The sequence below is a fragment of the Stegostoma tigrinum genome, chromosome 30 (genome assembly GCF_030684315.1).
Source record: "Stegostoma tigrinum isolate sSteTig4 chromosome 30, sSteTig4.hap1, whole genome shotgun sequence".
In the NCBI taxonomy this organism is placed as follows: domain Eukaryota; kingdom Metazoa; phylum Chordata; class Chondrichthyes; order Orectolobiformes; family Stegostomatidae; genus Stegostoma; species Stegostoma tigrinum.
The window spans coordinates 17110276-17135904 of record NC_081383.1 but is presented as its reverse complement, the minus strand read 5'-3'; the positions used below and the strand labels follow the sequence as shown (position 1 = coordinate 17135904).

General features: G+C 39.8%; 1 long non-coding RNA gene across 2 annotated transcripts in view; it reads right to left on the bottom strand.

Annotated features, from left to right (window-relative positions):
- Positions 1 to 25629, bottom strand: part of LOC125466014 (uncharacterized) — a 39555-nt gene that overhangs the window by 6094 nt on the left and 7832 nt on the right. For both annotated transcript variants that reach the window (XR_007250352.2, XR_007250351.2), the window contains exon 3: positions 6255 to 6371. This is a non-coding gene — a long non-coding RNA (uncharacterized LOC125466014). The remainder of the gene's footprint in view (positions 1 to 6254; positions 6372 to 25629) is intronic.

The following is a 25629-nucleotide window of genomic DNA, read 5'->3' as shown; positions in this document are numbered from 1 at the left end:
CCGCCTCCCCCTCTCTCCCTATTTATTCCAGTTCCCTCCCCCCATCCCCCTCTCTGATGAAGAGTCTAGGCCCGAAACGTCAGCTTTTGTGCTCCTGAGATGCTGCTTGGCCTGCTGTGTTCATCCAGCCTCACATTTTATTATCTTGGAATCTCCAGCATCTGCAGTTCCCATTATCTCAGAAAACAATGGCACCCTTGTCAACAACACTGGACTGCTTATTGTGATGGTACTGCACCTTCTATTTTAAGGGAACCAACCAGTCAAGTAATTAAGGCTGGAATGTTCCTTGTTTCTGCCAATACCATTGGTACGATGCAATTGTAATTGGTTCATAGTGATCACATGCACATGCATAAGTAGTTGCTTTCAATGCAGACAGTGCGGGCAAGCAGGGAATTATAAAATCTGAAGGGAAAAGATAAACCTGTTAATTATAGACTTGGCACTCACCAAGCAGCTGCCCACTTATTGCTTCAGGTTCCGAAATCTAGCTCTGATAAAGCTTCAGATAGAAAGCTTAATGACACAAATACTGGAATGCAAGGCTCTTAAGGGTCTGATTTAATTTACAGATCCTGAACATTGTTCACTGGAAGAGAGGAGTTCACTGCCTCCGAGCTAACATTCAATGGAATAATCTGAGGTTGCAGATAAGTCTCATTTCAGGGTAGCAACACAAAAAGATTGGGGGGAAGCTAAGGCTTCACATAAGGTTCACTTTGCTTACTTTTCATTTTGCTGAAACTGAATGGAGTTGACAATCCATTACATTCCAGCCAATCTGATCAGTTGCATTATTTTCTGAATACTGTATTCAATTTTCCTTTTTCCACAAGACCATAAGATGTAGGAGCAGAATTAGGCCATTCATCCCAATGAAACTGCTTCATTTATTCGATTGCGGCTGATATATTCTCCTGCCTTCTCCCTATAACCTTTGATTTCCTTACTAATCAGAAACCTATCTATCTCTGTCTAAAATACACTCAATGACCTGACCTCCACAGCCTTCTGTGGCAATGAGTTCCACAGATTCACCACCCTCTGACTGAAGAAATTTCTTATCTCAGTTTAGAGGCCGTCCCTTCACTCTGAGGTTGTGCCCTCTGGTCCTAGTTTCTCCTACTGAGTGGAAACATCTTCTCCACATCCACTCTATCCACGCCTCTCAGTACCCTGTGAACCTCAGTGAGAATCTCTATCATTATTCTGAATTCCATTGACTACAAACCCAAAGACCTCAATCGCTCTTCATATGACAAGACCTTCAACCCCAGGGTCATTCTTGTAAACGTCCTCTGGACACCCTCCTATGTTAGCACATGCTCCCTGAGACACAGGGCCCAAAACTGCTCACAAACTTCTGAATGGGGTCTGGCCAGAGTCTTATACAGCCTCATTGGTACATCCCTGTTCTTGTATTCTAGCCCTCTTGAAATGAATGCAAACATTCCATCTGCCTCCCAGTCTACCAACTGAACCAGCAAATTAATTTGAAAATAATGCTGAACTGGGAGTCCTAACCCCCTTTTTAGCTTCAGATTTGCAAAGCCCTTCCCCATTCAGAAAATATTCCATGCTACTATTTTGTTAATGAGCGCATAACCTCACTCTTTCCCAGGTTGTGATCCATCTCTCGCTTCTTTGCCCACTCTCCTTGCTTAGCCAACTCCTTCTGCAGCCTCCCCACCTTCTCAATGCCTGTGTGGTACCTTGTCAAAGACTTTGTGGCAATCCAAATAAATCACATCTTTGACATTATCTCCTAAAAGAATTTGTATAGACTTGTCAGGCATGATCTCCACTTGACAAGCTGTGCAGACTCAGCCTTATTTTACCATGCACTTCCAAATATGTTGCAATGACATCCTTAATAAAGGACTCTAAAATCTTACCAATGACCAAGATCAGACTAACCAGAAATATAGTTTCCTGTGTTCTACCTCTTCTCCCTCGCTTCTTAAACAAGTGTGTTACATTAGCCATTTTTCAGTCACCCAGGACCCTCCCTGACTCCTGAAAGCTTATCACAATCTCCTTCAGAACCCTGAAGTGTAGTACATCTGGTTTGGGTGATTTATCTGGCATAAGACCTCTCAGCTTTCCCAGCGCCTACTCCTTAGTAACGGCCACGACACTACTTCTGTTCCCTGGCTCTCATAGTGTTCTGGTATGATGCTGGTATCTTACACCATGAAAACTGATTCAAAGTACCTATTCAGTTACTCCACCATTTCTTCGTTCTCTATTACCACTTCTCTTGTTGTGGGTGGTTGGCTTGCTGAGTTGGTTCGTTGTTCTGCTGACGTTTCATTTCCCTGCTGGGTAACATCATCAGTGCAAACTTTAATGAAGCACTGTGGTGCTTTCCTGCCTGTTGTTTAAACTCTGGTGTCTATTGAGCTGGATTTCCTCACTTCTGGTTTTTCTTTACAATGGAGTGTATATAGGGTCTAGCACTATGTGTCTATTGATGGCTTTCTTAGTGGAGTACCAGGTTTCTAGATTCCCGTGCTTGTCTCTTCTTTGCCTGTCCCAGGATCCTGGTGTTGTCCCAGACGAATTGGTAGTTCTCCTTATCCATGTGGATGGGGATGAGCGAGTATTGGTCACGTCTTTTTGTTGCCAATTGATGTTTGCGTACCCTTGTGGTAAATTTCCTTTCTGTTTGACCAAATACACTGTCACAGTCTTTGCAGGGAATTTTGTACATGACATTGGTCCTGTTCATAGTGGGTAGTGGGTCTTTCGTCCAGGTGAGCAGTTGGCGTAGGATTGATGTGAGTTTTTGTGCTACTCTGATGCTCAATGGTAAAAGGAGACTTGTGGTCAGTTCAGATGTGTTCTTGATGGGAGGTAGCGTGGTGAGTGTGTCGGGGCATATAGTATCTTCCTGACGTCGTTCGTGTGATAGGCATCTTCTGACCCAGTTTTTCGGGTATCCATTGTCTTTGAATACTGGGAAGAGGTGCTCTTCTTCTTCCTGGCATAGCTCTGTGCTGCTGCAGTGTGTTGTTGCCCAATTAAATAATGTTGTCATGCAACTTCGTTTGTGGGTGGTAGGGTGGTTGATGTTGAAATTCAGTCCTTGGTCAGTATGTGTGGCTTTCCTGTGTACCTTTGTTGGGAATTCCCCGTTTTGTTCTGCATTCCACCATGACGTCCAGGAATGGGAGCTATTTGTTCTTTTCCTCTTCTCGGTAAATCTGATCCTGGTGAGGGTGTTGTTTATTCGTTCATGTGTCTCCTCTAGATTGGTCTGTTTAATAATGATGAAGGTGTCGTTCACGTAGGGTATCCATAGTTTTGGTTGGATTAGCGCAAGGGCCGTACTTTCAAGTCCCAGCATCACCACTTCAGCTATTAGTCCAGAGATAGGTGATCCCATGAGTGTCCCGTTGATCTGTTCATATATTTGGCCATTAAAGGTGAAGTGGGTGGTGTGACATAGGACCAGTAGCTTCAGCATTATTTAAATGGGCAACAACACACTGCAGCAACGCAGAGCTATGCCAAGAAGAAGAAGAGTGCCTCTTCCCAGTATTCAAACACAATGGATACCCGAAAAACTGGGTCAGAAGATGCCTATCACATGCACAACAACAGGAAGACACCACATGCCCCGACACACTCACCATGTTACCTTACATCAGGAACACATCTGAACTGACCACAAGTCTCCTATGACCATTGGGCATCAGAGTAGCACACAAACCCACATCAATCCTACGTCAACTGCTCACCTGGACCAAAGACTCACTACCCACTATGGACAGGGCCAATGTCATATACAAAATTCCCTGCAAAGACTGCAACAAACATTACATGGACAAACAGGAAGGAAATTAACCACAAGGGTACACAAACATCAGATGGCAACAAAAAAGACAAGACCAATACTCAAGATAACAAAGTGTGAAGCTAGGTGAACACAGCAGGCCAAGCAGCATCTCAGGAGCACAAAAGCTGATGTTTCGGGCCTAGACCCTTCATCAGAGAGCTCTCTGATGAAGAGTCTAGGCCTGAAACGTCAGCTTTTGTGCTCCTGAGATGCTGCTTGGCCTGCTGTGTTCATCCAGCTTCACCCTTTATTATCTTGGATTCTCCAGCATCTGCAGTTCCCATTATCTCACGACCAATACTCACTCGTCTCCATCCACATGCATAAGGAGAACTACCAGCTTGATTGGGACAACACCAGAATCCTGGGTTTGGCAAAGCAGAGACAAGCATGGGAATTCCTAGAAGCCTGGTTCTCCACTGAGAAAGCCATCAATAAACACATAGAGCTCAACCTCATATACAGTTCATTGCGAAGGAAAACCGGAAGTAAGATAATCCAGCTCAACGGACACCAGAGTTTAAAAAACAAGTGGGAAAACACTACAGCGCTTTATTGGAGGCTGCACTGATGATGTTACCCAGCATGGTAACTTGAAATCATATCCACAACCCAAGCTACAAATCTACTCCAAAAATTTCTCTTGCCTTATTTTAAGAATCTACTCTTGCCTCTTTCTTGCTTTGTATATAGTAAAAAACTCTTGCAATTTTTTTTAAAATTACTAGCTGCGTTACTGTCATATTTTACTGTCATATTTCACCTTGTCCCCTTTAATGCTTTTTTTAGTTATGCTCTCTGGGTTTTAAAGATTGCCCAAACATTTTGTAAGGTGTTAAAAATGCACTCAACATGGACATGTTTGTATATTTTTCCATTGAGCAGGTACAATTTTTTTGATTTTCAAATTGAAATTCAATACCTCTAAAGTTGGGAAAGGCATTTCTTAAGGTGGAATGAAGACCAAACGATCACATGTGCAGTTTCCCTGTTTCTATTGAGTTATGAAACCTCACAGAGTTGAAATCATATAATTAATTTCAGCAACATTGAGCTAGGAAAGGAAAAGAGTCCAACCACTATTTAGCGACCCTATGTAAAAATGTTCTTCATAAACGCAAAGCCTACCAAAACTTACTGTCCAAGATAACTCCAAAGGATCACTTTGGCTGCTGGCATCCAGGAATATTCGAGACAGAAGGGGGAAAAAGGAAATCAACTGGATGATGGAAAATATTGTAAAGTTTGCAAACGCATCAGATAAAATGTACAGTCAGATCAGATGTGGCTTTTTGTGTTCTGTATGTTTTATTCTTTGTATTTATTGGTACTTTTTCTCTTTAGCTTTGTTCTTATTTCACTGTTTCTTGTTCTGCTTCCCTTATTGTGTTTACCTGACGTTCATCCTCTGAGTCCTCTGCTGGACTGAGGCCCCAAAGTAAGTTGTGAATATATATCCAAGATTCTTTGACAAAATTAACACTTCTCTTACACTGTTCCCCAAGAACCTTAACTGACAGCACCAAAAGTTATATGGATGCTGAAAACAACTGCTGGTATTTTCAATAGGCTTAAAACTAGGCAGTACTACATTTAAGTCAAAGCAAAGTCATCCCATTATCATGTCTGCATTGGCCCGGAGAGGCAAATCAAACATTCATCATCAAATTCTATTTTATGCAAGAATGCGAAGGTGGCTTTGAACCAATGTACTCCACACTTATCAGGCTGGGAGGGAAGAAAACATCAGGGATAGTCTGTTAGCCACCTTTCTGGATCTGCCAGAAAGCCAGCTGGTACATAGGTACTGGGTTAAACAAGCAGACATTAATAGCTAAGCAAGGAGATTCTGCTGCTTAACAAGCATATATTGTTACATTTTTGGGAATGTGTAGTAATATCAGTCCCAGCAGACAGGCGCTAAGTGAAAGTAATAAAGTCATTATTGCATGAGTTCCTCTCCCTACATGCAGGTACCCCCATTTCAATATGCAACTCACTTAGGCTTTATCACTGGTTTGGAAAATTACTGTCACTATTTTGAAGAAAAGGGTGCAAAAGAGCAACTCTTCTTACACATCATGTTAGCAAATTTTTGATAACTCTGATGTAATTGAAAATGGTATCATTTCAGCACAAATAATTTTGTTATGCAACTCACATCATTGCTAGTTTTTATAAAGTACAGAATGTAGTGAAATTCTTAATTTGTACATAAAGAATATCAGGGGTTGTGGAAGATTTCATTTCCATTGTGAAGAAAAACACACCGTTATGAGATTACCAACATTTTAGTAATTATTAAAAGACTTCTTTATTATTGACTTTAAATAAATACAAAAGGAAGTGAAAATAAACTTTGCGATTGATTCAGATGCAAGTTTTTAAATGAGATCATAATTTACTTTACCTGATGGTTTGTCAAGAGCCATGAATCTGAGTTACATCTTTCCTCGGGAGTCCAACAATAAAGTTCCAACAGGCTGGGCCCGGAATTTATCAAATCTCCAATATATTGGGCCTTGATCTATGAACACAAATTTGAAAATATTAAAGCAACACCTACTACCTTTCAAGCTATTCCAACCTGGGGCGGCTATCTGTATGGAGTTTGCACATTCTCCCTGTGTCTGCGAGGGTTTCGTCCGGGTGCTCCAGTTTCTTCCCACAGTCCGAAGATGTGCAGGATAGGCGGATTGGCCATGCTAAATTGCCTGTAGAGTTCGGGGGGGCGTAGATTAGGTGGGTTATATGGGGATGGGTCTGGGTGGGATGCTCCGAGGTGCGCACTTGTCGGGCCGAGGGGCCTGTTTCCACACTGTAACGATACTATGATTCTATGATTCAACAAATTATGCAGTCAATGTCAGTCTGCACTACTGCTTGACTCTACAGTAGTGGTGCAGGCAGTCTGCTTTTTCTGGTTGATGCAACTCCTTGCCTATTACATACAGCACTTGTCATTGGCAAAGAAGCCTTTGTTTTTTATTCAGCACCTCACTAAACAACTGTTGCAACTGAGCACTGCACCATTTTCTATATTACAGTATATTTATCCTCAACAAATGTCTGCACAGAAAATGACATGATCAGCTAATTAATTGCTCTACTGTTGTCCATGGAGCTGGTTCGAAGAGATAGATATGATATAATGAGTTGGTGTTAAAGAAGTAGGCCTGAAAATCCACAGCACACTGACACAGGTCCTACGCTATTTTCTTAGGAAATGCATCGAAAGACAAGAAAATAGTGTTGAACATTCTGTTTTATGGGATCCCAACTGGCCTTTGGAAGTAGACTTCTTCTGTACCAGAAGCCACTTGATTACATGACACCAGATTTGTTTAAAGTATGCAACATAACATATGTCTTTCTCTTCCTGAGCCACCACCCAGGGCTTGAGAGTTTTACAGATCAATCTGTCTCAGCATTATATGTCACATCTTTGAGACAGGTGAGACCTGAACCTGGAATTCTGACCCAGAGGTAGGGACACTAACACTGCACCATCAGACAATCCTACCTCTCCTCATTACTCAAGTGCTCAAGATACTTAATTCATCAATGCCCTTTACTTGTGTGCCTTTAACCTTCATAAACAGAACATGAACATTGATATAACTAATGCAGCTGGCTTTCTGCTTGGGAAGGTGATTGCAAGGGGCTCTGGCCGGATTCTTCATAGATCCCACTTTCTTTAATGAGCCAAACTGCCATCAAATTCAAAGTAGATTCCAGGTCTCAGGCTGGAATCAAAACTATTTCTGATGGGGAAAATGTCTTTGTTCAGTCCTGCCTCCCAATCACATCCTAACATGAGGGGCTATATTTAGCATGGACAGTGTTTCTATTTGGCTGAGATCCTGAGAAAACTGGGACACTAAAGAATTATGAAGTTCTTAGGACCAGGAATTTGTGCCTCATTACTTCAGTTGGCATCCAGGACTCAACTTCCCTGTCTGGACTACCATGGGAGATGTTTGAACCTTTAGTTTTTAAGGCACTACATCTTCCTGTTCCAAGTACCTCTTATTCTCATGACTAGAAACATAGAAATATTTTGCTGGAATTGTTATTGAACTTTTCACTGAAATGCTATTGTCTATTTGAAGGGAAGGAAATTCATGAAAGTACATTTAATTGTGATCATATTTTCCTTTGTTCCTGAATACAAAGCAACGTGCATCACTGAATGTGACAATATTTTGGATCAGTCAAAGGTACTCCTGACTCTGTTCATCCTGTTACAGACTTATTTCTTCAACTTCTCATGCAGTTTTCTTTAATAGACTTAAATGCTTTTGCTTGAGGATATAGTTTGAGATACAAAAGAGCCAAATACATCAACTTGAAAGTCAGATAATTTTGATCAAACATCATGCCAGAATTGAACAGCATCCAGGCCATTTTGACAATGTAGATAGTTAGTGTGAGAGTCTAAGATACTCTGTTAGTGCCTCAATGTCAACATGTTAGCAGCTCCTTGAAACTGATGAAATGTCATTTCTTATTAGGCTCTCACATTCAAGAGAAGCAGGAAGTTCAAAACAACTGCACTAAATGAAAGCAGAAGTTCAAACGTAATGATACAAGTAAAAAAAACTTGACACATTCTTTCTAACTTAAAACAAATTAATTACAAATGCTGGATCATTTGACTAAATCTCCAATTTGCTGTGTTGTTTGTGTTACATGATTCAGAATGTTGGATCACTCTTTAACTTCAGTACGAGGTCAATTTATAAGTGTCAGAAATAGCTTGTTAACTAAGAGGCCTGAAGATTGACCAAAACTAGGCCTGAGGCCTCAGTTGCTTATTAGAAGAGCTGCATTTTGATTATGTTGCACCTTCAGACACTGTCCATCTGTTTTCTGCATCCAGCCTTAAACCAACTGCATCATTAACAACTGCTGCCTGGTAAATTCCACACAGACCACAACTCCAAGAGAGTCGGGAGCAGACGAGAGTGGCCATCACTATGGAAACGGTGGTGGGGAAGCTGTAGATTAGAGACATTGATGGTAATCTTTCAGGAAACACTGGGGCCAGGGAGGGTCCCAGAGAATTGGAAAATGGCTAATGTAACACTCCTGTTTAAGAAAGGTGGGAGGCAGGAGACAGAAACTATAGTCCAGTTAGCCTGACCTCAGCTGTTCTGATTTTAAGAGTCCATTATTAAGGATGAGATTGCAGAAAACTTGGATGCGCATTGTAAAATAGAGCTGAATCAGTGTGGCTTCATCAAGATGAAGTCATACCTGACAAATCTGTAAGAATTCTTTGAGATAGAAATGGGGAAGTTAGACAAAAGAGAGCCAGTGGGCATGATCTACTGATCAACTGATAGTTGTGCTGAAGATAGGGTGTTGGGGGAGAAGGCAGATTGGTGGAGATAGAGCCCAGAGACAGACAGAGAGAGAAAACAAGAAAGGGATACAAAAGTGATAATGGGAACTGCAGATGCTGGAGAATCCAAGATAACAAAGTGTGGAGCTGGATGAACACAGCAGGCCAAGCAGCATCTCAGGAGCACAAAAGGTGACGTTTCAGGCCTGGACCTTTCATAAGCTCTCTGATGACAGTGTCTGCTCCTGAGATGCTGCTTGGCCTGCTGTGTTCATCCAGCTCCACACTTTGTTATCTTATAAAGGGATACAAAAGGTTGGGTGATTATATACTTGGGAGAAAGAAAAGCTTGAAATCCCTTACCTGAATAAGGTGTTGATTACTGTAGCTGGATGCTACAGTAGAAAGTGACACAACGCAGCTCTATATAAGAGAGGGAGTTTTAAAGTGTGCAATCGGTAAGGATGCATAGTAAGCAGCAGGGAGAGTTTGCCCAACTTTGACAGGGACAAGGAAAGTAGCCTAGTGAGTACATCTTTGAATTATGTTCAACGTAGAGTTCAGTGTAAATGAGGAAAGAGGTGCAGTAAGTAAGTTGACCACAGGAAGTAAAGTGTGCTGAGTGGGGAGTATGGTGAAAAGCAGGCCGAAGATCCCTTTGTCTTATACTCTTTTCAGTAGGTTCATTCATTGGTAAGAAACTATTAGGAATGGAATTTGAGTTGCTGTAAATTAGAAAAGTGCATTATTTTAAAGGAGTCGCTAAGGTTGGATTTAACTAAGAAATACAGGAATAAGGTAAAGCTAGGGCCAAAATAATAATGTAGTAAAAGTAATCCAAAACAGTATAAAATTAATATTAGGGAAGTAAAGTTAAGATATGACAGCGCAACTCAGGTGAGTGGATTATGTGACCTGTAAAATGGGGAAGTCATAGATGCTACAGTGTCCTAGATGACCTTATTATTTACAGCAGAAGAAGCAAGCTCCAGGCTTTCAGAGTTTAAGCAGCAGCTGGAGTCACGGTTGCAAGTAGGGATGGGTGATAAATATTGGCCCAGCCAATGATACTACATTCCATGAATGAATAAGAAAAACTTTATTACACTTCAAAAGTTCTTTGATGTATTTTGGGATGCCACAAAAGGCACTCACAATGATGCAATTTCTTTTATTTGGTTAATTCAAGAAGATGCAGAATGCAAATTCAGGTATCAGCTAGAGAAACTAAATGAATGCCCAGAGGCATTTGGAACAGAAAATCTCCTGATCTTTTCTTTCTGCAGTGAATTCTACAACTGCTACTCTTGAACTAGCAATTAGGAGATGTGAATGAATGGCTTGTAGTTGGTGGTCAGCCTCCAGTTTTCGTCTGAGCATAGACTGCCTACAATTCATTTGTGTCTTCTTAACTGTGCATGGATGACATTCCTATTCTGCTGGGTGGAATTTCACAAGTTATAAAGGACGTGGGGATCCTGTCACTTGATCCTAATGTTCTGCACCCTATGTCCTCTGGCTATTCTTTGTAAGATACAATGTCAGCTGTTCACAGAAAATCTTGCTCTGAAAGATTGCAAATCTTTTTAGTTCAATTGTTTGGCTGCTGGAATTTTATTCCTAATGTTATCACTTTCTTATGAAAATATGACAGCAAATATTAAATGTACTTCAAGATAATAAAGTGTGAAGCTGGATGAACACAGCGGCCAAGCAGCATCTCAGAAGCACAAAAGCTGACGTTTCGGGCCTAGACCCTCAGCCCGAAACTTCAGCTTTTGTGCTCCTGAGATGCTGCTTGGCCTGCTGTGTTCATCCAGCTTCACACTTTATTATCTTGGATTCTCCAGCATCTGCAGTTCCCATTGTCTCTGATTAAATGCACTTCAGTTTATTTGCATGTTAGGTGCAAAGTGAAAAAAACAAGATAATTAAATATCAATTAAAATTATCCCATTATTCCCTGCTTTTTAGAGGAACATCATTTCATTGGGATCAGAATTTTGTTGATGTCTGGTTTCTTTCTTAGCAATTATAATGTCCTTAAGGCCTGTATTAACTGGTCTTTGAAATCACTCAGTTTGTTCATTATCTTGCAGCGTTAAATTAGAATGTAAATGATCAGAGAAATGTTGGCCTTTGTGTAGGACATAAATGATGGAATGTTGCAACAAAGAAGTCAGATGAAACACTATAGCACAAAATTCATTTGATTTGTTTTCTCATTGTGCATGCAAACACTCAAACTAAAATTCACGAATTTTGAAAAGGATTTTGTCGCAAGTATCCTGGAGTTAGCAAAAACAGAATCGCTGTGATGACTGTGACAAGAAAACATGTAAGAAGCACAAACTCATAATTTTATCTCCAGAAAATGTGCCTTTGAAATAAAGTACAGAGGGTTCTGCTACAACACATGTTCCTGCAACGCGGATTGGCTATGACGTGATTGATGAATAAGGGAACGCTTATGTTGGCTATAATACAATTTCATCCATGACCTTATTGTTGATTTTTTGGAAAATGTTTTTAGAAAGTATTGCAGGGGAAAAAAAATGGATTTCAAGATTCTCTTCATTCTGGATAATGCACCAGGCGATCTTCGCACCATAAAACATCAAAGTGCTATTTCCACCCTCAAACACAACCTCGCTCCTTCAACCCATGGACAAGGGTGCAATAGCAGCTTTTAAAGCTTCTTATTTAAGGCACACATTTAAGAGGCTGATTGTAGCCATTGATGGAGGTAAAGACAGTGTTCTTCAATTTCGGAAAAACCTATACATCAAGCATGCAGTTGACATTATTGTGGAGGCCTGGGGCGATGTCAGTAAGGACTGCTTGCTTGCAGTTTGGCAGAAGCTTCTCCCAGATGTTTTTCAAGATTTTAAAGGCTTTGATCCATCAGAGGAATTCCGAAGAATAAAAGAACATTGTGTTTATTCTTACAAAGAAGTTAGATTTGAAAAAGTGGGGAGTGAAGATGTTGAACAGTTGCTTGAGTCCCACTGTGAAGACCTCTCTGCAGCTGATCTACAACAACTTGCCAGTGAGGGGGAAGTGGAAGCTATGGACGAAGAAGTTGAAGTCCAGGATGTAGCTCCACGAGAGATTTCCAGTTTTGTTTTGTATTCCATCCTGAGGTAAATTGAGAAGCAGTTGCAGCTCTTAGAGCACAATGATTACAAAGCAGAACACAGCAGGGTAGCAGTTCATGGAATAAGATCTTAACTTGGCACCCATCTACAGCTTCTTCATGAAAGCAGAAAAAAGACAAAGCAGCAAAAACTGGATGTCTTCGTTAAGCCAACCCTCAGAAGACAATGAACCACAGCCATCCACTTCTGGATTAACTATTTTTCGCCCTAACCCTGGAACCACAACTGCACTGAAGGTGACGATGATGACCCTCAGCCTCTGCAACTAACAAAAGAGCAACCTCCGAACCTCCTCCCCCATCAAGTCAACTTGACACATTTTCAATATAAGGTGTTAAATTCACTTTCATTTCATTATTAGATGTGAATTAAACATTTAATCAAACTGTGCTAACTGTGTTAGGCTTTTGAGTGATTTTGAATGATTTTCTTTTGGTAGTCTGCCCCTAACCCCACTTTTCTCACAGACCCTGTTATTTCTATAGCACAATTTTCTATAACACAATGTTGCACAGGAATGCAACTATCATGTAATAGCAGAACCCCCTCTAACTGCAAACTTTAAATTCCAAGATTAGGAAATCATATCAGGATTTCTTACAAGAATGTGTATTTCTCTAGTGCTCACTACACGTGGGAAAATATCTTACAGTATTCTATTATTATTGGGCATGGCAGAGGAAACTGTGCAGGATAGAGGAAGGGAAGAGTCAGGAAAGAGCAAAAACACTGTTGAAGAAATAGCTAATTATTTGACAGCAGCACAGAAACAGAAATACTTTCATTAAGTGCCCATTGAGCTAATTTAATAGAATCATCCCCCTGGTGCAAAGGCAAATGAACCATCAATTGACTAGTTTGTTCACACTCTGCAAGTTTTATATCAATCCAAAGTCAAAGCCACTTTTTAACCAAAGCTAATTTTGGAGTATAACTTAGCTGGGAGGCTTGGGACTGATGTAGAATGAGATTTGCTCAGCTGGACTCCCACTCTATTTTTCTTAATCAAGCCAGGTGCTGACTCTGAACCTAGGCAGAAATACACTCTTAGGACAGCATTAGTGTGAAGGAAGTTTAATTTGCAAAAATATTGCTTTAATGGTATAAATGCTTCTTTTAAATATTCCTTGCACATGTACTAAAATTTTAGTATCTTCTTTACAAAATAGGAAGCAGCTATTGACAAGTATCCATGGCCAATACTTATTTCCTGATTTAATAAATGTAACGAATAAAAATGAACTATACAGACAGAAGCTTAGGAGCGTGGAATTTTCCTTGAATTGATGCTGACTGTTATTGTGCCATAACTTTATTAAGGAGCAACAGAACACCATGTTTTAGCAGTATTGAGAAAATCAAATCTAACCATTGGTATCATTGAAATTAGATACACATTAGAAAATTTTAATTATTTATCATCTACAATGTATTTCTGAAATCTTGGAAGGATTGAAAATCGTTGCCACTGAAATGTAAAACCATCAGAAACCTATCGACCAACACGGTCTTATCTTCTAAATGATGACACTGTTAGCTGCATGACCTGATAGGATTTCTATCACCACAGAAATGTGAGACCTACTCAGTTTGTCCAATATCTACAGTATTTTGCTTAAATCCTGAGAGGATTATGTTTCACATCTTGGCTGCGGTATATTACATCGCCTTATGCCCACAGTTCAATTCAGCAGCCTTGCAGAGTTACCAAAATTACATACCAACTGTAGCTGTGGATACTCTAAGTTATGATTGGTTCCATTTTGCATTGCTGACTCTGTAGTCTATTATTAGTGTGTTTTTACCAAATTACAAGCTGTCGGCATTTGGAATGAGTTACCAGGGATGTTTATAAGCAGAGATCATATCATCAATATAGTCAATTACCTATGCAATAATTCAAGTAATAAATTGAAACTGTGTTAAATCTGGGCATAATTTTTGTTAGGATGGTTAGGAAGGCATACGAGACACTTGCCTTTATCAGCCATGACACAAAATACACGAGCACGGAGATTATATTGAAGCTGAACAAAACTTTAGTTTAGCCACAGAGGATTGCTGTGCATAATTCTGGTCACCACGCTATAGGGAGGATATGATTGTACTGGAGGGGGTGCAGACAAGATACACCAGGATGTTACCTGGGTTAGAGCTATGAAGAGAGGATGCATAGGCTCAGGTTATTTACTTTAAAGCAGAGAATGCTGAAGGGGGAAATGATTGAGGTGAATATACTTTTGAGTAGAACAGAAAGGGTGCCCCCCCACCCCCCTTAGTTGAAGGGTCAATAACAAGAAGCATAATATTAGAGTGAAGGACAGGAGGTTTAGAGGGGATGAGAGAAAAAAAAAATCATTCAGTGGGAGGTGGGATTTGGAACGTACTACCTGGAAGAGAAATAGTGGCCGAAAACCTCACAAACTTTAAAAGGTATGTTCATGTGCACTTTAAATGTTATAGCATTCAAGGCTAATGGCCAAATGTTGAAAAGTGGAATTAGTCTAGATGGTCACAGGCTTGATGAGCTAAAGGGCTTCTTCTGCGCTGAAAGAATACTACTACAACAATATGAGTGGCCTAGCAGAGCTGAGTTAGGCAATCTTCTAGATTAAGTCATTGGCTAAAAACTATCTGAAAAGGTAATAAGTAAGAAATAATTTATATAGCATTTTTCACAACCTCAGGATATCCCAGAAAGAAACCTTGGAGTGTCAGTTCATAGTTCCTTGAAAGTGGAGTTGTAGGTAAATAGGATAGTGAAGGCGGCATTTGGTATGCTTGACTTTTTTGGTCAGCACATTGAGTATAGGAGTTGGGAGGTCATGTTGTGGCTGTACAGGACATTGGTTAGGCCACTTTTGGAACACTGCATGCAATTCTGGTCTCCCTGCTAAAGGACTTGCAAGAGTTCAGAAAAGATTTACAAGGAATTTGTCAAGATTTAGAGGTTTTGAGCTATAGGGTGAGGTTGAATAGGCTGGGGCTATTTTCTCTGGAGCATCCAAGCCTGAGGGGTGACCTTATAGACGTTTATAATATCATAGAGGCATGGATAGGATAAATAGCCAAGGTCTTTTCCCTGGTTGGGGAAGTTCAAAACTAGAGGGCATTGGTTTAAAGTGAGAAGGAAATAATTTAAAAGGGACCTAAGGGGCAACTTTTTCATGTAGTGGGTGCTGTGTGCATGGAATGACCTGCCAGAAGAAACAGTGGAGACGGGTACAATTACAACATTCAGAAGACATCTGGATGGGTACATGAATAGGAAAGGTTTACAGGTATATGGGCCAAATGCTGACAAATGAGACTACATTTATTTAGGATATTTGGACCAAAGGATCTGTTTCCATGCTGTATATGTTTATGACTCTACAGTACATCACAGCCAATGAAGAAAATTATTGAAATAAAGTGTAAGGTAGGCAAGTGTGGTAGCCAATGTGTTCATATAAAAATCACTAAGAAAAGGCTGCTACCACACACAATCCATTGTAAGCTACTAATAGACCCCATTAGCAGTTATTCATTACCCCAGACTGACCTTTACCTACACCTTTGTTTGTCTTAACTGCTTTTCTCTCTCTCTGAGCTTTATCTCCACCTGTCGTTTGCTCTGCCTACTTCTCCAAACCATCTTCAGAATAAATAGCAACATTTTCCTTGCTGCCATCAGGTCTGAAGAAGGGTCACTAAACCAAAAACATTAACTCTGATTTCACTCCTCAGATGCTAGACCTGCTGAGTTTTTCCAGTACTTTCTGTTCTATACCAAGAGAAAGGTACCTTTTAAGACCAGAGTTCGTAAATAACTGGTGAAGTGAGTCTTCTTTTGTACATTTCACATCAGCTGAACTCCAAATTTTCCACACAGAAGTTGCTGGAAAAGCTCAGTAGATCTGACAGCATCGTGAAGAAAAGAATCAGAGTTAAAGTTTCAGGCCTGGTGACGCTTTCTCAGAACACTTATTCAGGAAAACACCTGCACAAACAATTTTACGGTACTTTCACAACAGTTATTCAATGCATGATGGATGTTATATGATTTTTACCTTATCTGACTAACACGAGCTTATGTATTTTAACTTTTCATCTTATTCCATAATTCATTTAGCCATTTGTGCACATTTCAGTCCATTTTATGAGTTAAAATATAGTGAAAAAATACTAATCTGAACAGCACAAACTTTAGGACAAATTGTACCATGTCACATCAAACAAACCCTTATGCTGATGCAAATAATTTTCTTTGAAATTTACATGGCTTTCAGGGAGATGAACTGAGATATTCTTTGTCAGTTTTCTATCCCTGCATACTATAAGCAACAAAACATCAATAAACTATTTTTAAAGCCATAGTCACCACAAAGATGTGCAGGTTAACCCCCTCATCCATAAATCTATATTTGTGCCCTGAGGGTTTCTGAAGCAGCGCTGGTAGCTTTAGTAGTGGAGGGGAAAAGAAAACGAAATGTCCTTTATCCATAGGGTACAGCAGTGATGAGGGTGTGGAGGAGAATCACCAGACACTCTGTGGGAAGCCAGTGGGAACATGTAAGTATAGAGTTAAATGCCAGAGTTTAGCACTGTGAATGTGGGTGTTGTGCCATTAAAAAAAACTAATGACTTCATGTGAAAGTCATTGAATGCATCTTCAATTCCCATATCAGAAGATGAAAAACAGAGCTCAGCATTTGATAGAAACGCCTTGACTGCAATGACATATCAGACATCAGATGCTTGAGTCCACAAGCAATGGAGTTGGCCACACTGGAAAGATTGAGGACCAAGTCTTCAAAAACACTGTGCCAAGTTGGTAGTGGACTTCTTTGTGCTCCTGGGCATTGAATGCATGCTTTACATGGAACATTGAGCAGTACAAGGACAGTGCAGGCCCTTCGGCCATTGATGTTGTGCTGGCCTATTATCCAACTAAGATCAATCTACCCTGCATACCCTACATTTTACTATCCTTCATGCCCCTATCCAAGTCACTTAAAAGTCTCTAAAGTATCTGATTCCACTACCACTGCGGGCAGTGCATTCCACACACTCATCACTCGCTGTGTGAAAAACTTACCTGACATCTCCCCTATACACACATGGTGGCTGCCATCTGGAACATGAAAGGAATGTAAAATAGGCTCTGTTAAACCTAGCTACGTCTACACATTTGCAAAAAACTTTTGTCAGTCAAGGTACAACTTGCTGAATGACTTACTTCCCTGTATAATTCACGCAATAATGTCTGCCAGACTGCAATGTTGCCAACATTTGTGATTCTTTTAATGATTCATTGAGACTGCACTGATGTTTTGTTGCTTATAGTATGCAGGGATAGAAAACTGACAAAGAATATCTCAGTTCATCTCCCTGAAAGCCATGTAAATTATCTCGATGAAAACTATAACAAAAACAAAATCAATGGTGCAACTGAAGGTTGCTGAAACTCTATTGCAAATAATTCTATGTGAGCTTCAGTGACAGGTAAATTTAGTTTGACCATTAAACCTATATCCTTTTACATAGTAAACAATTTATGGTTCTGACATGCTTCTCAACTGCCATGATTTACCTGACACATCCTGATATTGTGAGGTGTTTCATTCCTGCCACTGATATAAGAAAGGCCTGCCTGCAATTACCTCCAAGCCTTAAACTGTTAGCTGGGGCTGTTTTGTAAAGGAATTAGGGTAGTTATGTAATAAAGTCATTTTAAAAGTGTAAACTATTTTTTCACCCACTCCTAGTAGATGTAATGTGTTGTTTTTGACTCCTAAGAGTCTGGTATGAGTACAGAGACATTCTGACCCATCAATTAAGTGTTAATTGCACTGACTGAGAGGTGTGGGGGAAAAACACATTAAATCATAGAACAGATCAAACTTCTTGAATTTGTGTTTTTAAAGCCCTAAGGAAACAAATTGATAGGCCCTAAAACTGACTCAGGAATTGCAATACAGCTGCAAGTAGCTCATGTCATTTTCTTCAGGGATTATGGAAAATTTGTGCTGCCTTTTAATTATGGGGATTGGTTAGTTCAGTTGGCTGGACAGCAGTTTTGTGAAGCAGAGTGACTCCAGCAGCCTGGGTTCAATTCCTATACCTACTGAGGTTACCATGGAAATCCTGCTTTCTCAATCTCATTCCTCAACTAAAGAGTTCAACCTTGGGTTGAATTCATTACCAATCATTGCCCAGATGAGACAGCAACCTCATGTCCTCAGGGGCTAAGGCAACTTTCACTGTCACTTTAAGTGGTAGTAACAGGCAGCCTGACAGTAAATGCACTAATGTCTCAGCAGGGGTCTCAATTTCATGCGAGGTTCACATGAGTTTCCTGATATATCTTAATGATCTAGATCTTGATGTGCAGTGGACAATTTCAAAATTTTCAATTGACATGAAAATTAGAAGAATTATAAACTGTGAGGAGGACAGCATGGAACTCCAATACAACATTGATAAGTAGGTGGACAGGTGGTGAATGAGGTTCAAAGCAGAGATATATGAGGTGATGCACATTGCTTGGAAGAACATTGAAAGACAAAATAAAATAGAGGATACAATTCTAAAATAGGCTGAAGAGCAGAAGGAGAGGAACTTGGGTATGTACATAAACAGATCATTGAAAGTGGCAAGACAGACAGAGGGCGGTTAATAAAGCATCCAAGTTTATTAATAGAGGTATTGAGTACACGAGCAAAGAGGTGATGTTGAACTTGTATACAGTTGTGGGTGCCGCATTATCGGAACCATATGAATGCATCAGAGAGTATGCAAAAGTAATTTACAAAAATGGTTGCAGGAATGAGAAACTTTGGTTAAGAGGGTAGCTTGATGAATTTGGGACTGTTCTTCTTGGAGAGAAAAAGGCTGACAGGAGATTTGAAAGAAGTTTTCAACATCATGAGTGGCCTGGATGGAGTAGATCAGTAAAAGCTGTTCCCACATGCAAAAGGAACAAGAACGAAAGGGAACAGGTTCAAGGTGACGTGCAAAAAAGGACAGACGAGGTTAAAAAAACACACTTTTTAACTCAGTGAGTAGTCAGGGCTTGAAATGCACTGCCTGGAAATGTGGTGGAGGCAGGTTCAATACAGCCATTCTAGAGGGGTTTGGGTGATTATTTAGATAGAAATTACGTGCATGGGAGAAAGGCAGGAGATTACTACTAGGTAATTGAACCAGGAGGCACAATGGGCTGAATGGCCTCATTCTGTGTTCTAACAGTTCTGTGATTCTGTCATTCTGAGTTGAAGCTACCCTGCACTAAATAATGCTAGATTGCATCTCCTAAAGGGGAGGGACATTCTGGCTGCCACTAACACTGGAACTGGCTGGCAAGACATTCTGTGCACAAGAATAGCAACTAATGGAGCCTCACGGGAGAAAGTATTCTCTCAAGGTGCTCTGATGCAGTACTGAATACCTTGATGCAGGAAGAGACTTGGATGAAGAGTTAAGTACTGAAGAGCTGTACTGAAGCAGTGCCACTTAGTTCAAGATGCTGTCTTTTGGACAAGATAGTGAATCAACGTCCCATCGACCTACGTAAGTGGATGTAAATTATTCCATGGCACTATTATGAAGGTTGCCTATTTTGCTACTGATGGTATCACAACCAGCCCATTCATGTGTTCAGCCAACATCTAGACACATTCCAGTTTGGTCACCAGATAGTAACTAGCTGTAAGAATTGTGACTGAGTTGCCCAACATGTCCTCCTTTTGATCTGTATTTGTATGTTGCCCTGTTAGCTTGACGCTACCCATTCCCTCTGTGTGAGTATCTCTGTGAATGATGGGTGCATGATGGAGGCAGTCAAGTGAGAAAAAGGGCTCAATTATATTTCACATTTTATAATGAGCTTTGACCAGTCTCTCTTCCTAGCCTAATTACAGCTTCGGCCTATTTTAGGCCAATTTTAACAATTTAAAGTGCTGCCTTAAATGAGATCAGTTAATTCAGCTCAACTGGAGATTGAACAAGGCATCTTCCAGCCTGTGCAGAATATAAGAACATAAGAAATAGGAGTCGGAATTAGCCATTTGGTCTTTTGAGACTGCTCCAGCATTCTACAAGATCTTGGCTATTCTCCTTCCTAATCTACATCTTGCTGCATTGTAAGCAAAGGACTTTTTAAAAAAAAATCTTATTCCAGTTCACTACTGTCTTATCGTGAGGGATGTCCTTACTAATTATGCTGTCAGTGCAGCTATGAATTCGGCACTATTGTTTCGCCTAGGATTTCCAACTTTTGAAATGCAACAGATGTCACATTGTCCAATCAAATTTTAGTTCAGACAGTGCACTTCAGTGAAGCACAATGACCCATAATTTATCGCAGCTAGGGAACTGTGCTTGAAAAAAAACTTGAGCCATAGGTGTTCCTGTCTGCCATTTTTCCATAACCTTGTCTCAGAAACAGTTGGCTATCCTGTCAATTCTTTTCAAACACTAAAATTCTCCTTAGAATTTGAAGACTACAAAGTAGAGTATTGTGTGTTTGAATACGGATGCACAGACTTAGTCTAATCAGCCTTTCTCCTTATCCGAGTAAGAAAGACTACTACAGATACTTGCAGAGATGTTACTGTAAGGTGCAGTGTGGTGGACCACCATTCCAGTTTTTAGTCGTTCATATTTAAATCGTGCATAGGATTGTTTTGTATATTATATCCTACACGTTTTGAAAGTGGCGAACACTTTAGGGCTTGTGATATATTAAAATTACATACAGAACCGTCTATTAAGGATTTATGATTGTTAATTATTTAACCGAAACATGAAAGCAGTGTGCTTTACTCCAAAGTATAATTTTCAATACTTATTATTTTAAGAATTATGATAATAAAGATGTATAAATTACTGTGAGCCCAATTAAAGAAAGACATATGATAGAAATACTTCCACACTTTACTCAGCATTCCCACATAGGGGTTTATATAATAAAGCTAAACAGAATATACAACCTACCATAATGTGGCTCCAGTTTCTCTTTAAGTACTTGACATTACTTACTGTACCGTTCAGTCTGCAATCTGTACTGAAACTGCAGTTGAACATAGCAGCTTTTAAAACCCAGTGTTGTTATCAGGGGTTTTGTAAAATTTTATCAGCTTTGTTTAACTTTGTTCAATAACAATAAACTTCACTTTATTAACCTTTGAAATTGAAAAAGTTATGTTCAACAATCCATTCATAATTTATACTTTATCATATTTAATTATGATGGCAACTATACAAACAATGACCAATCTGCACAGAGTGAATTGCCTTAAATCACAAGTGTTTATTCACTTGTAGGAATTTTAAATAAAGTTGCAGCAATTCACACTGAAGCATTATCACCACCAGAAAACTGATAACATCAACTGATTTTATATCAGGCAAAGTTAAATTTGAAACCATTATAGAAGTAAGCGTGCTTGTGAAGAAATCAGTTCTTATCAAAATCTTAACATTACTAAACAGTTTTTTAAAATTTGCCTGACCTCTTTAAATAGCTTTTATGGAATTAAAGTGCAAAATTGTTCACTGCAGGAGATTTAATTGTTGGTCTAACCTTGTGAAAGAATGTGGTTCAGGGTCTGTCAATTATAAATTTATTCCATTTTATGTGATGGTTCACTCAAGCTGCAGTCAAGACTTTATTCAAGAAAGTTTTCAACTGTAGCCTGCCCTATTAAAAGTAGCCAAAAGTGGAAAATGGTGGGTTTTGTTTCTTTCTTTGACTGCTCCTTGAATGCCCAGTGATACACTGATGCAATTTTCTTTTGTAAATGTAAGCACAGTAATGCTGCCCAACACAATAACATTGAAGGAGGCCATTTGGTCCGTTGCACAGGCTTTCTGAATGAACCTTATGATTGTGAAATTCTCTTGACTTTTCTCTGTAATGCTGTGCTTTGTTTCTATTCAAATAATCCTCCAATGTCCTCTTGAATGCCTTCATTGAACCAGTCTCCACCACACTTCTAGGCAGTGCATTCCAGACCCGAAGTACGCACGGTGCGAGGAGAGACATATGGCATTTGGTTCTTTCGCAAATTAATTGAAATCTGTGTCCTCTCATTCTTGATTCTTTTACCAGCAGAAAGAGTTTATCTCTATTAGTTCTGTCCCTCATGATTTTGCAAACGCCTATCAAATCATCACTCATCTTTCTCCCCTCCAAGGAAAACATTTTCGCCTTCTCCAATCTACTTTTGCAACAAATGATTCTCAGTCTTGCAATCATTCTTTCATCCTCTTCTGCACTCTCTCAAATGTGTTCATATCCTTCCTGAACTGTAGCATCCAGAACTGTACTCAATATTTTGACTGTCACTTAACTAGTGTCATATGCAAGTTCGGCACAATCTCCTCGCTCTTGCACTCCATGCCCCAATTAATAAAGCCAAAGATAATATAAACATTTGGATTTATGCATGTATACACCCAGATCTCTCTGTGTCTGCACACTTTGGAGTTGCACCCTTTATTTTACGCTGTTTCTCTATGTTCTTACTATCAAAATTTATCATATCACACTTCTTCACATTAGACTACAGCTGTGACTCGTCTGCCCACTTCACCAAATTGTCAATGTCCTTTGGAGATTAAAGAAAGGCTACTAACAAACACCGTGATTGGATAGCGTTTCCTCCTGGAAATATAGGCAGAGCGTGAACTGCAGAAGTTCTGCCGAGTTATATGAAGCAGTGAGTGGACTAACCAGCAGGCAACCAGTTTAGAAGCAGCTGAGCGAATAATATTTCATGGGTCTCTGGAGATTACTCTGAAATTGGTTTGGAATTTTCACAGTGGAATTTTCATGGGCAAGAATGAACCTGAACTCAGAAAAACGTTGTAGATTTACTGTTGCTCACTTACTGAGTGAGCCCCCAGCCCACGAGCATGCCCTCCTACATTTAATGTTGACCTCATGCCCAGATCTCACGGAACCATCAGCTTTTCGATTTCCTGGTTCAGTAAACTGGCCACTAGCCCACACTGAATACTGGACAGGTTGTTTAAAAAGGCTTGAGACATTCACTCGGTGAACACATCACTAACTTCACCTCCATTTTGAGCATCTGATTAAAATTGCCACCACTATCACAGCTCAGTCTTATCCAATTATGGTTATCTGTTCTCTCACTTCTGCAGATGATTGCACGTAGTATCAACTATTTCTGTGTATGACCCTCAAATTGGAAACTAAATCCAATATGGCAGTGAAAGCTTCCCTTCAGCTTCATGAGAAAGCAGAGATCCTGCACAGCTCAAAATTAAATTATATTTAAAGCATTTTATTATGAAACTTGCAGGTTGTTTGTCATGGAAACAGTCCTAGCACCCAATTTGTAAGAATCTTACTTCAGATCTCATATGACAGTTTTATTACAATCATGTTCTGACAGGAAGTTTGAGATTAAAGAAAATCGATAGGGTTGGCTTTTAAAGAAAGAAATATTTTAAATTTGTTCTCAACAGCAAGCTTACAAATTACTCATTCATTTAAAGGTGTTTTCTTTTTGTGTTGTCCACCTTGACTTAGCATTGTTATTAGAAATGATACTTTTAATATGTAGTGCAGTGATTGGAACCTGGTGGACCTCGTTCCAAGACTCTTGAATGGGGTTGTTAACCTTGTCCAGCCAGGAAAGCCAGTATAACCAGGAAATTAGAATCTCCTCAGTTGAGGATTGACTCTTGGCTACATGGCTACAGCCAGTGTACTAGTAAATAAAGGGTGACTTGGTGATGGGATGTTGGCCTCTGTGCAGTTATTTCATATAGTTAATTCTTCTGTGGTTTTTGTTTAAAACTTAGAGTGATGACACTGATTTTTAGAGTGGGAATTTTAGTCAAGGTTAGGATTCAGTCTGGATGCAGGCAGGCCCTTGATTTGGTAATCAGGTTTTGTGCCAATACCCCCATCACGAACAGGACCTCAGAACTAGATTGTGTGTTCACTGACAAGTAACAGGTGGTTAAATAACTTGCAAATGATCTAACTAAGAGGTCTATGAAGGCACCACCTCGGATTTCCAGTCTTCAATTTCTTAAGACCACACTGCTTTCAACCAGCTTGCTGTGGTAGAAGTTGTGGGGTTTGAGGCTTGTGATTGCTCATGCAACAACCCTCTCTCACACTCCTAATGGTGAAAGTAGGATTGTGTGCAGTTGAGAAATGTTAACGGGGATAGAAAATGTTGGCCAAAATATCAAGATATTGAAGGGACAAAACTGAGACAGGAAACAGAATTCAGTATTAAATTACATTCTTAAAACAAATGTAACTATAAAATAGAGTAAAAATATTTTTAAGTATGCAAGATATCAAAAGAAACTTTGCTTCTGCAAATTTTTGTGTTAAAATGCATAGTCTATCTTCTGTATTGTATAAAGTTCATGGAATGTCACACCTGTAAAGTGTCAGGGAAACTCCAAACAAAGAGAGAGAGGTGTTTAACAATGAGGGGGTTGACTATCATCCCCTTTTCAGCAGAAAGTCACCTCTTAAAGAATCATGGGATTTGACAATACGGAAGGAGGTCATGTGACCTGTCATGTTTGTACTAGTTCCCGAAAAAGCTAGTCCCATTCTTCAGCCCTATCTTTGTAGCCCGTTAAATTCGTCATTTTCAAATATATATTCAGTTCTCTTTTGAAACCACATATGGAATCCTCCTCCACTGTGCTCCCAGGCAGCACATTCCAAATCCCAACAACTGTCTGCATAAAGAAGTTTCTACTCACCTCACTCTTAGTCCTCATGCTGACAGTCTTGAAATTGTGACCCCCTAATTACTGACATAGCAACAAGTAGAAACAGAGTAGCCTTCTTTACCCTGTCAAATTGTTCATAATTTTGAACACCTCAATGAGGTCACATCTGCTCCAAAGAAAATAAGCCCAATTTTCCCACGTTTCCTTATATCTAAAATTCCCACATTCCTTGTATCATTGTAGTTGATCTCCAATGCATTCTCATCAGGGCTTTCACATCTTTCCTTAAACAACGTGTCCAGAACTGAACACAATACTCTAAGTGTAATTTGACCAATTATTTGTAAAGATATAGCATCACTTCCTTGCTTTTATACTCTGTGCCTCTATCTATAAACCCAAGGATCCTCTAAGCCTTTTTAACAACTGTTTCAGCTTGTCTGGCCACCCTCAGAGAATTATGCACTTGAACCCCGAGGTCCCTCTGTTCCTGCACTCCCCTCAAAGTTGTGTCATTGAGCCTGCAGTCTCTTCATGTATCTTCAACCAAAATGCATTAC